The sequence below is a fragment of the Triticum dicoccoides genome, chromosome 2B (assembly GCF_002162155.2).
Source record: "Triticum dicoccoides isolate Atlit2015 ecotype Zavitan chromosome 2B, WEW_v2.0, whole genome shotgun sequence".
In the NCBI taxonomy this organism is placed as follows: domain Eukaryota; kingdom Viridiplantae; phylum Streptophyta; class Magnoliopsida; order Poales; family Poaceae; genus Triticum; species Triticum dicoccoides.
Window position 1 is genome coordinate 825,524,583 of NC_041383.1, and position 12,198 is coordinate 825,536,780.

The 12,198-nt window shown below is 47.0% G+C and overlaps 1 long non-coding RNA gene and 1 pseudogene across 1 annotated transcript; one reads left to right on the plus strand and one right to left on the minus strand.

The window, feature by feature from the left end:
* The first annotated feature begins 7,437 nt into the window (after positions 1–7,437).
* Positions 7,438–10,442, plus strand: LOC119266119 (annotated as a pseudogene).
* A 252-nt stretch (positions 10,443–10,694) lies between these two features.
* LOC119266120 lies at positions 10,695–12,185 on the minus strand. Its single transcript, XR_005131866.1, has 3 exons — positions 12,095–12,185; positions 11,921–12,012; positions 10,695–11,376 (listed from the first exon to the last, which is right to left on the minus strand). It is a non-coding gene; the product is annotated as an uncharacterized LOC119266120 (long non-coding RNA).
* Positions 12,186–12,198: the final 13 nt, after the last annotated feature.

A 12,198-nucleotide genomic window follows, 5' to 3' on the forward strand; every position in this document is an offset into this window, starting at 1 on the left:
TCTATCTAGCAATTTCGGGGGCACTTTATCAACTAGCCTGGGAGCAATGCATTCCCGGAAGAAGACCTCCGCCATCGCCAGCCTCCCCGAGAATATGGAAGCCAACATCCATGGCCCTCAGCCTCCTCGACAGCCTCGCCTTCGCTGCCGTCTTCCGCACCTCACGGGATGCATTCAAGCCGGAGGCACCGTGTCTCGTCCTGCCCGGCGACACCCCAGGGACCATCACGCTCTTCTTCCTTGCCGAACGCTGCGCCGCAGCCGTGCGTTCCCCGGGGCTCCGCCATGCCATCCTGGGCTCTTCCGGGTGGCTCGTCAACGCTGATGACCGGGCCCGGCTGTGCCTTGTCAACCCGGCCATCGATGAGCGGCGTGCACTCCCGGCCATAGACACCATCCCCTTCCTCGACGCCCATTGTGAGCGCCTCTACTTCACCTTCCACAAGATGTGGTTCCTTAGAGGGCCGCCGCCGTACCCCTACGGCACCATGACGTTGAGAGCCGAGGAGATGCGCAACTCCCTCCACCGCAAGGTTGTCCTCTCCGACTCCGCCGCCATCGCCATGCTAATCACAGGGTGGGATTACGGTGTTGCGGCCTTTGCCATGGTGGGGGGCGGTGTGTGGAGGCTGGCGCTCCCGCACAACGGTGTTGAGCCCGTCGCCACAGCGGAGGCCGGGACATGGAGGCTGCGGCACTGGTGCAACGCCATCGAGGACGCCGTCCACCATGAGGGCAGGTTCTACTCGATCACATACTCTGGACAAGTGGAGGCGTGGAAGGAGCGCGACGCCGACGCCCCTGGCGTGTTTGCGAGCACGGTGATTGCACCGAGGCTGCTGCTGCCGGCCGACTCGGACCAGCACAAGTACCTCATGGCCACCCTGGGTGGACGGCTCATGGTCGCCCTTAAGGTGACCTCAAGGTCCCGCGGCCATACCCCAATGACACCATTTCGCTGACCGCCGAGCAGATGCGGTAGTTTCTCTACCGCAAGGTCATCCTCTCCGACTCCGCGCCATCGCCATGCTAATCACAGGGCTGGATTACGGTGTCGTGGCCTTCGCCATGGCAGGGGACGACGCGTGGAGGCTCGCGCTCCTGCATGACGGCGTTGAGCCCATCACCACATCGGAGGCCGACTCGTGGAGGCCATGTTAGAATAAATCCTAGGCATACCGTCGATCTTCCGAGGACCAAGAAATCACACGAGGCACGACACCGAGATTCGTTAACGAGGTTCATCGATATGGTTACATCCTCGGGGCATGACTACGGGCGCTCCTCCATGTGACACCGTCACAATACCGCACCCCGGCCGTCCGGACGCCGGCACACGCCGCCGGCTCCCCCTGCGCACCAGTGCTGTTATGTTGGCATAGGTTACATCGTGTGTCTACCCCCGCTATATATGAGAGGCCTAGGATACAAGTGTCCTATTAAGACACGACTTCATATCCTATATAAACACAATACTACTCAGAGTCCAACTGTAACCTACCTTGTACACATTATTCGACACAACTCTAACAGTACTTGCGCAACGGTGTCGAGGACGCTGTCCACCACGAGGGCATGTTCTACTCCATCACATACTCCTGGGAGCAGTGTGACTTCGACGCCCCCGGCGTGCTCACAAGCGCGGTGAACGCACCGAGGCTGCTGCTGCCGGCCGACATGGATCACCGCAAGTACCTCATGGCAGCGCCAGGTGGGCCGCTGATGGTCGTGCTCAAGGAGGGTCGGCGGATGTCTGCGTCGTTCAAGGTGCAGGTCCTCGGTGCCGGCGGCGAGGAGTGGAAGGTGATAAACGACATCAGCGAAACAGTGCTATTCGCCGGGGGGGGGGGGGTCCTTCTGCGTGTCCACGACTACGAGGGAGCTCCCGGAGCTCAGGGCCGGTTGCGTCTACTATACCGAGGATGATCCGGGGCCATACAAGGATGCTCGTGACCGCTACTACAACGGCATTGGGGTATTCAGCCTCAAGGATGGCAGCCGGGAGATGGCCGAGGGCCTTGGACGGCAGCGGAGCTGGCCGCCACCGGTGTGGTTCATGCCTTCCATCCCATTCCCATGATGATGGATACGGTGACTGATTTCATAGCTGTTGGGGTGGGTTAAGTGCTACCATGTTATGTGCATTACTACAGTACAGATGCAGTAACAGGCATCTGAATCTGAAGTAAGCAAACAGTTCGGCTCGATTTTCAGTAAAAACTCAGGAAACAGTTTGATTTTCAGTTTCTTCTTTTCGCCTTCCAGATTGTGGCATAGCAAACAAAGGTGGACCTTTTAAGTTGCTTTTCAAGTTAATTTTCTGATGGAACAGTTTAATCAGTATGCATAGCTCAGACTTAATTTTATGCTATGATGATTGCAACCAATATTAGTAAGTAATTATTGCCTTGTGAGGTTTCTGGATTAACTAACAGGTTTAATTCAGAACTAAACAGAGGAGAACAGTACTTATAATGATTTATTACAAACTGCAACAAAGCTAACAACAAGCTGCACTTGTTTTCCTTTCCAGGATGGATAGATTGTTTCAAAAGGGATTTATCGCAGTGTGCGGCAGAGCTTAGCTAAGGTAGTATACTTTATTTAGCTCACCGAGCTTAGCTAGACAAGACATTTTGGTTTGCAGGATTCAGAATAGCATTTTGTGTTTGTGTTTTGCCTTTTGATTGTTTCAAATTGCAACCAAGTTGTTTCAAACTGCATCATGCATGATCACGGCACTGTATCTGCCTGCCTCTTGATGAGCATGCAGATTTGTGGGGTAGGGGTGTTGAGAGGGTGGCATTTCTGTTGCTAATTGAGTAGCATCCTCTGCTTTCGTTTACCAGCAGAGCACGGCTATTACTGCACTGCACTTTTCTCCAGATATATACATACTGAGGTTTCGGTAACAAGTAAATAGTACAACATTTGGAAACAAAGTATAATTGAAGATATGCAACAACCAACAAGGAGCAGGTATCATCATAAATTAGGATTTCTACTATCTAGTTTGCTGAAGCAGGTTGCAGGGGCCAGATTTGTACTGCCACAAAGTTAAACTAAATGCCCTTTTTAGTTCTGATGATGGGTGGCAGGAAGCTGCAGTTTCAGATGCAGGGTTGTACATTTGAGAGTAAATATGGATTAGTTTGGACAACAGCAGAGCTTAGCTAAGGAAATGTTCTTTATTTAAGTATATATATGTGGTGCTGCTGCTCATGTTGGTGCTGGTGCTTTGGGTGACTTGAGAGCCTGAATCCTGCTTACTGCACTTTTTTTTTAAAGACAGTGTTTGGGGTTCAGGAGTACCAAAAACAATTTGGTTTTTTTAAGGCCTGAATCCTGCTTACTGCCTCTTGTGTCCGTTTTGCATCTGTGAACAAATTAAGTTTGGCTGCAACAAATTGTTGGATGTGGTTTAATTCTTAGGTTTGTTGGCTGCTACAGAAAGCTGATGTACTTTGAGCACGATGAGGTCAATTAGGATTAGTGTGAACAATATACAATTAGGAAGAGTGAAAAGGCAGGGCAGGGCAGCTCAGCCAGGCAATCATTTTTGGTGCTCCGCTGATCCTCATAATTTTTGGCGCAAGAGTTTGTCAGTCACATTCAGTGTGGATCTTCAAGACATGTTGTGGTTGTACTGTACCGGTAGGTAAGTAGCATTTTTTTACAGCTTAATAAAATGTGGGCTATGTTTAATTACGTTGTTTTCATGCGTGAGCACTGCATTTGTTGCAGTGTGCATCAGAGCTACTCCCTCCGTTCCAAAATAGATGACCCAACTTTGTACTAACTTTAGTATAGAAACTTTAGTATAGATACTAAAGTCGGTACAAAGTTGGGTCATCTATTTTGGAACGGAGGGAGTACTAGCTAAGGTCGTAGTGTACTTTATTTAGCTCACTAACTAATACAGTTAGTATATGTGACTTTAGAGATCGAATCCTGCTTTTTGAAGACAGTGGGGTTTCAGAAGTACTCTTTTTATCCATTTTGATGACAAGTATTTCCGGACGGAGGGAGTATAAGGAAAACAACTTACTGGTTTGCAGGGTTCAGAGACTAGTCTTTTATGTTTGTTCCAAACTGCAACCATCCTCTTCTGTTTGGTTGCCTATTTCAATTACTTGTGCAGTACGTAGCTTCCTCTGTTTTTGCTGAACGTCTCTCAATATGCATGTATATACATTACATACTCAGGTATCAAGAAGTTGGGGTTAAATAGGAGTAAGGGAAACAGCTGTTTTACAAGGTTAACACTTAATTTTTCATTTGTCTGTCTTGCCGTCCTGCTGGTAGTATATGGTTTTTTGCGATCACACATTATATGCGTCATCGAGGATGACCGTATTCGCCTTGCTTCGTCTCTATTCGTTAATGCTAGAGACACTTGGGAGAAAAATATAAGATTTAAGGTATACATGCAACGAGGAGCAGGTAGCATCACGAATTTAGCATACAACAACAGCACCATGAATTTAGCATACAGCAAGGAGCAGGTAGCATCATGAATTTAAGATATGTTGGTATCATAGCTTTACACCTCGATGTGTACTTTAACTCACGAATTTAAGATATATACAACGGCAAGCGGACAAAGTTGGCAACCGAGCTGGCCGGCTAATCGTAGTCTACTTTACTTATTGTTATGAATAGCATTATTACTATATACATATGTATATGCATGTGTTGCTGGTGCTGGTGCTTGACTGACTTGAGAGGCGCCTATTTGGTTTGCAGGGTTCAGACTTGAGGCGGGAGGAGCAAACGCGCTGGTCGGGGGAGATTTGTTCTACTTTCTTGAAAAAAATGTATGTATATAATAGTTTAATATCATTGGGCCGCTGTGAATATGATATGCATGATAGCGCGTCACCGAGACGCCATTCCGGCAAGCGGACAAAGCTGCGAAAGCAGCAGGAAACCATGAGGGGTTGTTGGTTCTTCCGGGAAGTTCCCCGGAAGCTCCCTACAAGTTCCCTAGAGGCACCCCATCCTGGACTCTGAGGATTCATTTCTCTCCACAGCCTGCTGCGCATTTGACAGCGAGCTCGCGCCGGTGACAAGCAGCGCGTACGGATCCAGGCCAGGTGAGCAATCCCCCTTGAACCTAATTTGCTTTCTGCTACTCTGGTTTGGTTTCTTCTTCTGCTTTCCACTCCAAACGCCCCTTCATATTTTCTGTGTCTTGTTAAAATTAGATAGAATCAAGCAATTTGTTTTAGCTCAGACAAACCAGTTTTTTTTTTCAAAGTGAAACTTCAGCATGAACTTTAAGTCAGGACAAACCAGGCAGCAACAAGCGCCGGGTTCCTGTCCGCTGTCCCCGGGATGGGGGCGCGCATGCGCACCAGCCTCTACGCCGACGGCGCTGTTATATTCATCAACCCGGTCAGGCGCGAGATCAACGAGCTCCTCAACATCCTCCACCACTTCAGCGAGGCTACGGGGCTGTGCGTGAACTTGGCAAAATCTTCCATCATTCCCATAGCCTAGCCTGCGAGGACGTAGACATCACTAAACTTTGGACTAGATACCTCGGACTTCCAATCAGGGCACCGTCAGCAAGATTAGGCTAGTTCATCTCCAATTTATACTAGTAGATAGGATCCGGGCACGCCTGGCGGGATGGAAAGGAAGGCTCATGCACATCGCGGGCAGGAGGGTATTAGTGCGGACTGTCCTCTCAGCCATGCCCACATTCGCCGTCACGGCACTGCGGGCGCCGAAGAGGTTCTTCAAGGACGTCGACAAGGCAAAGACGATGGTTCCTCTTAGCGCAGGACGAAGAAGTAACAGGAGAGAAATGCAAGGTGTGCTGGACGACGGTCACCTCGCCGGAGCGCAACGGCGGGCTGGGCACCCACGACCTGGATAAATTCACAAAGGGCACTGCGCCTGCTGTGGCTCTGGTTCTCTTGGACACAGCCAGACCCTCCCTGAGTCGGCACGGGTACCCCGTGTGACGACTCAGACCGCACCCTGTTTGCAGCCTGCACGGTGGTCACCATCGGCAACGGCATCACGGCCTCCTTCTGGCTCTCACCCTGGCTAGGAGGCAGGCAGATCTGTCAGGCCTATCCGAAGGTCTTTGCTCAATCCATCAGGAAGAACCGTTCAGTCCCGGAGGCGCTGCACGATGACCGGTGGATCCTTGATCTCCGCCACGGTAACCATGAGAGCATCATGCACATGGTACTCCAGTTGGCAAGGGAGATCCGCACCGCCGGGATCACGATGGAAGACGTAACGGAGGACACGATCAGATGGACCCCTAGCAGCTCCGGCCAGTACTCTGCATGATCAGCCTACGATGTGCAGTTCCGGGACCACAGTCCATCACCTGCGGCAACTAATTAACTTCAGAGGATCAATCTGGAAAGTTTGGGCGCCGGGCAAGATCAAAGTTTTTCTCTGCCTGCTGCACTTGGACAGGCTCTGGTTGCGATAGGCTGCAACGTCGCGGCTGGACCAACAACTACTTCTGTCAGTTGTGCTGAAGGAACCTCGAGACCCCTTCTCACCTGATTTGGGAGTGCCCGATCGCCATTCAGGTGTGGGACAAGGTGGCTTCATGGTGGGGCTGCGATGCTCTAGCTCACTCCTGCTGGAACGCGGGAAGGACTACGGGCGAGCGCGTTTAGAGGATCATCGACCACGCCACCCCAGGCAACAAGAAAGGGACCAAATCGATGCTGGCTCTCGTCTGTTGGCAGATTTGGATCGAGCGCAATGCATGCGCTTTCAGAGGAAAGACTGCAAGCGTGAGAAGCATTACTGAAGCCTGCAGGCGGGACAATGGAGGGTAGCCGTAGCAAAATGCATGGAGCACCCGTTCGGGGACGTGTCGTGAGAGATCACGCACACGAGCACTCCTGCCAGCATAGGCTTAACCTAGTCTGGCCTGTAACTTTTCTTTCACTCCCCGATCACTTGATCAACAATTGTTTTCGCTCTCTCTCTCTGCTTAATGAAATGAATGCCAGCCGAGCTGGATCTTTCAAAAAAAAAGAAAAAACTTCAGCATGCCGAGGAAGAAAGAACATACTTGGGTCTTTTCGTGTACTGCTTCCAGATCGAATCTCCGCAAAAATAAATTCATTAAAAGAGGTCTCCATATGTGAATAGATCGAGCTCACTTGAATATTCAAGTGTATATTTTCACCTCTACGTGGTTTCTAGACAAAGCAGTATCTTTGTCCATAATTGCAAAGAAAGAGTACATGCATACATTATAACTTTACTTTCACCTGATGCCGTTCACACTAATTCATTGGAAACATATCTGCACATAACAATGACTGCAATTAATAGCCGGCTTATTGTAATCTGACACTAAAAATTACTTCCATGATGCTAATTGCATCCATTGGTTGCTCGCAGGCCAAAAATTAATTGATGTCCAGACTCCAGCCACCATGAGCTTACCTGCCATTGGGATCATTGGTGCCATCAATGAGTGTGCCAGTTTGTTTCAGTCGGCCAAATCTGTCATTTCATCTCTGCACTCCCGATGGAGTGGTTCACAGGAGCAAAGTCTCCAGGGTCGTGTCTTGCAATTGGAGAGTGACCTACAGCATCTCTGCAATACTCTTCCAGCAATGTATGACCTCATTAACGGAGCAGAATACTCGAGAAGCCACAAACACCGTATGGCTGTGGCCCAGCTCCTTCGGAGTCTCAAGGATACCGTGTCCGATGCAGAGGACCTTATTGATGAGTTCAGATGGTACCAGATGAAGGTGAAAGTGGAGAGCAATGCAAGCCAATCTCCTTTCATCGATTTCCTTGATAAGGTCATTCAAGGCGACTTCAACAAACTTAAGGATGTCCAATTAAGGTTGAATCATCTCTCGAGTCAGTTGCAGAATATGGGACTTCATGGAGTTACACAACGTTTTGATAAATCAGTTAGGCCAGAGACCACCTCTTTGCCAAATGAAAGGGAAATATTTGGTCGTGATGAGGAGTTGAAGAAAGCATTGGGATTTCTTAATGTACCAACAAATTTAAAGCGCAAGAGAGCAACTAGTTCAGTCAATGCACCAAGGGCATCAACAAGCAATCAATTTAGTAATGAATCAAGAATATCGGATCTTCCGGTTTTACCTTTACTTGGAATTGGCGGCGTTGGAAAGACTACATTGGCCCAACATATCTGTAGCCATCAACGAGTGAAATATCACTTTGAGATGATAATTTGGATTTGTGTCTCAGATGACTTTGATGTGAAGAGGTTAACTAAAGAGGTCATGCAATCCTGTACTGGAAAAGAAGAAAAAAAATGATAATTTGGATTCTCTTCAGCGTGCTCTCCATGACTATGTGGACAATAAAAGGTTATTGATAGTCCTAGATGACATATGGGATGATGCCTTGAAGGAAAATGGGCAGTGTTGGAAGAGGTTTCTTGCACCTTTTAGAAGTGCCCAAGAGGGAAGTACAATGTTGGTCACCACTAGATGCCCAAAGGTTACCGAGGGGGTGCGCACAATGGAGCCAATTAAATTAGAAGGTCTAAAGGATGACGTCTTCTGGAAATTCTTCAAATTGTGTGCGTTCGGATCTGAGGATTCTGACAATGACCCTGAGTTGGAGAACATTGGTAAAGGAATACTTCCTAAATTGAAGGGTTCCCCCTTGGCTGCCAAAACTCTGGGACGCATGTTAAGCATGGATCTACAAGCATCAAATTGGAAATTTATACTTGAGAGTGAACTGTGGACGTTGCCGCAAGGGGAGACTGACATTTTGCCTGCCCTTCGGTTGAGCTACATGTATTTGCCATTCTATTTGAAGCAATGCTTTTCAATTTGTGCTATGTATCCCAAAGATTACAAATTTGAGAAGGCATGCTTAGCTGAAATTTGGGCAGCAGAAGGCTTTGTGGAACCTCAACATGATCTTCCAATTCAAGATATTAGTTGTCAGTATTTTGAAGACCTGGTAGCACGATCCTTCTTTGAAGAAGTTAGTGGTGGATATGTGATCCATGATTTGCTTCATGACATGGCACAAAAAGTTTCAGAGCATGACTGCTTCATCTTAAGAAATGAGGGTGACTTTGATAAAATTCCTCAAAATGTTCGTCATCTGTATGTACTCCCTAGCAAAGACTTTGACGATTGCAACTTGTCAAGACTATGCAAGTACACGAAGTTGCGCACCTTAATTTGCAAGAAGAACTTAGCAATAAACACACGGTGGGTAATGGACCAATGGTGTACTGAACTTCCGCGAATGCGTGTGATTTCTTGTGCCTACGCAAATAAGTTACCAGATAGTATTGGCAACTGGAAGCATCTCCGGTATCTTGAAATCTCCAATGCTTGTCCTTTTACGACAATTCCTTCAACTTTTTGTTGGCTATATAATCTGCAGATTTTATATGCCAAGAAATGCAAGCTACGAAGCTTGCCAGAAGGCTTTGATATGTTGACCAGTTTGCAGAAATTCGAATTATATGGATTAACATATTATGTTGGGTGTCACTTGCATCTTGGTCGACCCACCGATGCGCAGGGACAAGGAATTAGGTTATTGAAGAATCTGAACCAATTCCGTGGACACTTGAAGTTATCTAGTGATGGCAAGCTAAGCATACGTGATGCAACAGAAGCTGAACTGATGAAAAAGAAATACATTGGCGAGTTGAAACTGTGTATGCGTTCAACTACCCCATCGGACAAAGCCAATGAGATAGAAGTGCTACAAGTTCTGCAACCTCCTACCAGTCTCACTTCTCTGGTCCTCCAGGGTTGATCCTGTGTCTCGCTCCCAAGATGGTTTAAGCCGGAAAACTTTCAAAGCTTAAAATCACTTACTTTTGAATGTTGTGACGGACTCAAGAGCATAAAAATAAATGCAAAAGGTATTTTCCTTTCCCTGACTGACCTAACCATTGGTCGGTGCGACAATATCTCCAGCCTAGAACATTTTTTGCATCGAGATTATATACCAGCCATCAAAATAATAAGAATTGAAGAATGCGAGAGTTTAGAAACAATACCAGATGAAGCGTTTGGTAATTTGCATTTCCTTGAAGAACTGCACATGGTCGGTTGTTCAAACCTAGTTTCAGTTGGTGGAGCAAAGGCAGTTGCAAAAGTAAAGAACGTGCAGATATCCAATTGTCCAAAGTTAAAGGAAGCAGAGATAATGAATAGAAGGTTCCGTCTAAGGTATTTGTGCTAGCACTTTCTCCCTGTCCAGATTTTATTTTTCTATTCTCCGAAATTCACTATAGACCAGAAATAACGCATGTACTATGCAGTAAGAATCCAACTTAAGTCATTGTCATTGAAGTGCGCTGGACTTACCACTTGATGATACCTATATGCATGTCTTGTTTCTGCTACCTTGATCTGTTAATAAAGAAAGTGTGATGTCTACAGTAATTCCATATTGGTGACATTTTGGGAAAACTCCCTAACATGTACTCCCTCCGTTCCTAAATATAAGTCTTTTACGACATTCCACTATGGACTACATACGGAGCAAAATGAGTGAATCTACACTTTAAAATATGTCTATGTAAATCTGTATGTAGTTCATATTGTGATATCTAAAAAGACTTATATTTAGGAACAGAGTGAGTAGATGTATGAGTGCTTACTAACATTGCTTTGTTCTTCACTAGTACAAATGCCCGTGCGTTGCACCGGGCAAAAAATGAAATGTAACCTGCTTCATGTGCCATTATGCAACATTTTTATAATCTAATTTTCGCAAACATCAGAAATGAGGTTACACTGAGTATTTTTTTTTTGTATGATGAAATTTGGAATAAGAAATAAGGCTACATGTGCACGGATCTTCTAAGACTGCTCTGCGGCAATGAACTGCACTTGTTGAAAGTCAGAAAAGAAACCAACGCCAGTCACCACAAAACTATGGGGGTGATAATGGAAGCCACCCCCCAACCAAATCTTTGGAATGTAATCCAGCCTAACAGCATCATCATGAAAGTTGCAAGTCCAGTTGCGGTAGAGAAATCACCCATGAAAGATGAGTGCTCGTTTGGACTGGGGAACTGCCAAAATGAATAAGGAACCATGAAAAGGTTAAAGGAGTAGGTAAGTTGATTTAGCAGAGCGCAGTGGAAGTTCCGTGTAGATTTCTAAGCTAGATTTGCCTTGCGTTACATAGATTATTTTGCGGACTGTGAATTAAGTGCTTTGGTTGGATATGCACAAATGGACGATGCATACGACTCCCAGTCTAGGATTGGTTTCGGTTCAGAGTCGTCCGGGCAAGCCTTGCATCCAAGTGCGTGGCTGTCGGTGGCGATGGATCTTGATCATGGAGCAGATAATGAGGAGCTCGGGGTGCTGCAGCCGGTATGCTATGGGACATTTGAGAAGCAGCTCACTGTAATTCAACACCAAAAAGACAGTGAGGCTGCTGTTTCGGTTCAGACTAAAGGCAAGACAGATCCCCAAGCTCCATAATTTGATACCTCCCAGGCATTAAGTAAAATAATTAGCTGTAGGCAGGTAACCAGAGTGTTTGGTGCAATCTGTCTATGGGGAATCATATATAGTTGTTTGGTTTCAATGATGTAACTATAGCCTCGAAATGAAACATCATGCTGTCCGAATATATGTCTGTGCAGTGCATAATTCCACGGATAGTTCACACGGGTTAAAGTGTTGTTTCATGTGCACATATTGATCAAGTAAATTCTTCCAATCTAGTCAATTGTATTGCTGGATTTTGGTGGTCATTCTGAATGTACAGATTTGTTGTGTGCATCTCTGAACTAATATGGATCTGTGTACAAACTATAACTTAGCACTATATCTGGTTCTTGCTATCAGTTTGATTTTGGTGGTCCAAGTGGATATATACACCAGTCATGCAGCCAGAGTCTGCACTATTTGTTTAATGTGAACGGGAGGAGCACAACACTGACCCCATCGCTTATCTCAGCCAGCTTCTTCAGGTCCACCATGGCCACCTACACCGAGCGCCATATCACGTCCCCGAGCTTCGTTGTCGACTCATCTACACCCAGCCAATCACCACAAACAGGGATACAATCAGATCTAATAAGAGATAGCTCCATGACCATGAGGAAGGGACGAACCGTCTGGGAGGCGCTCGTAGGCGGCGGCGCTGGAGCACATCCTGTCGTCCGCATCTCCAAGAGCTAATCGGGGCAAGGCGGTTGGTGTTGGGCGACGGCAGCGA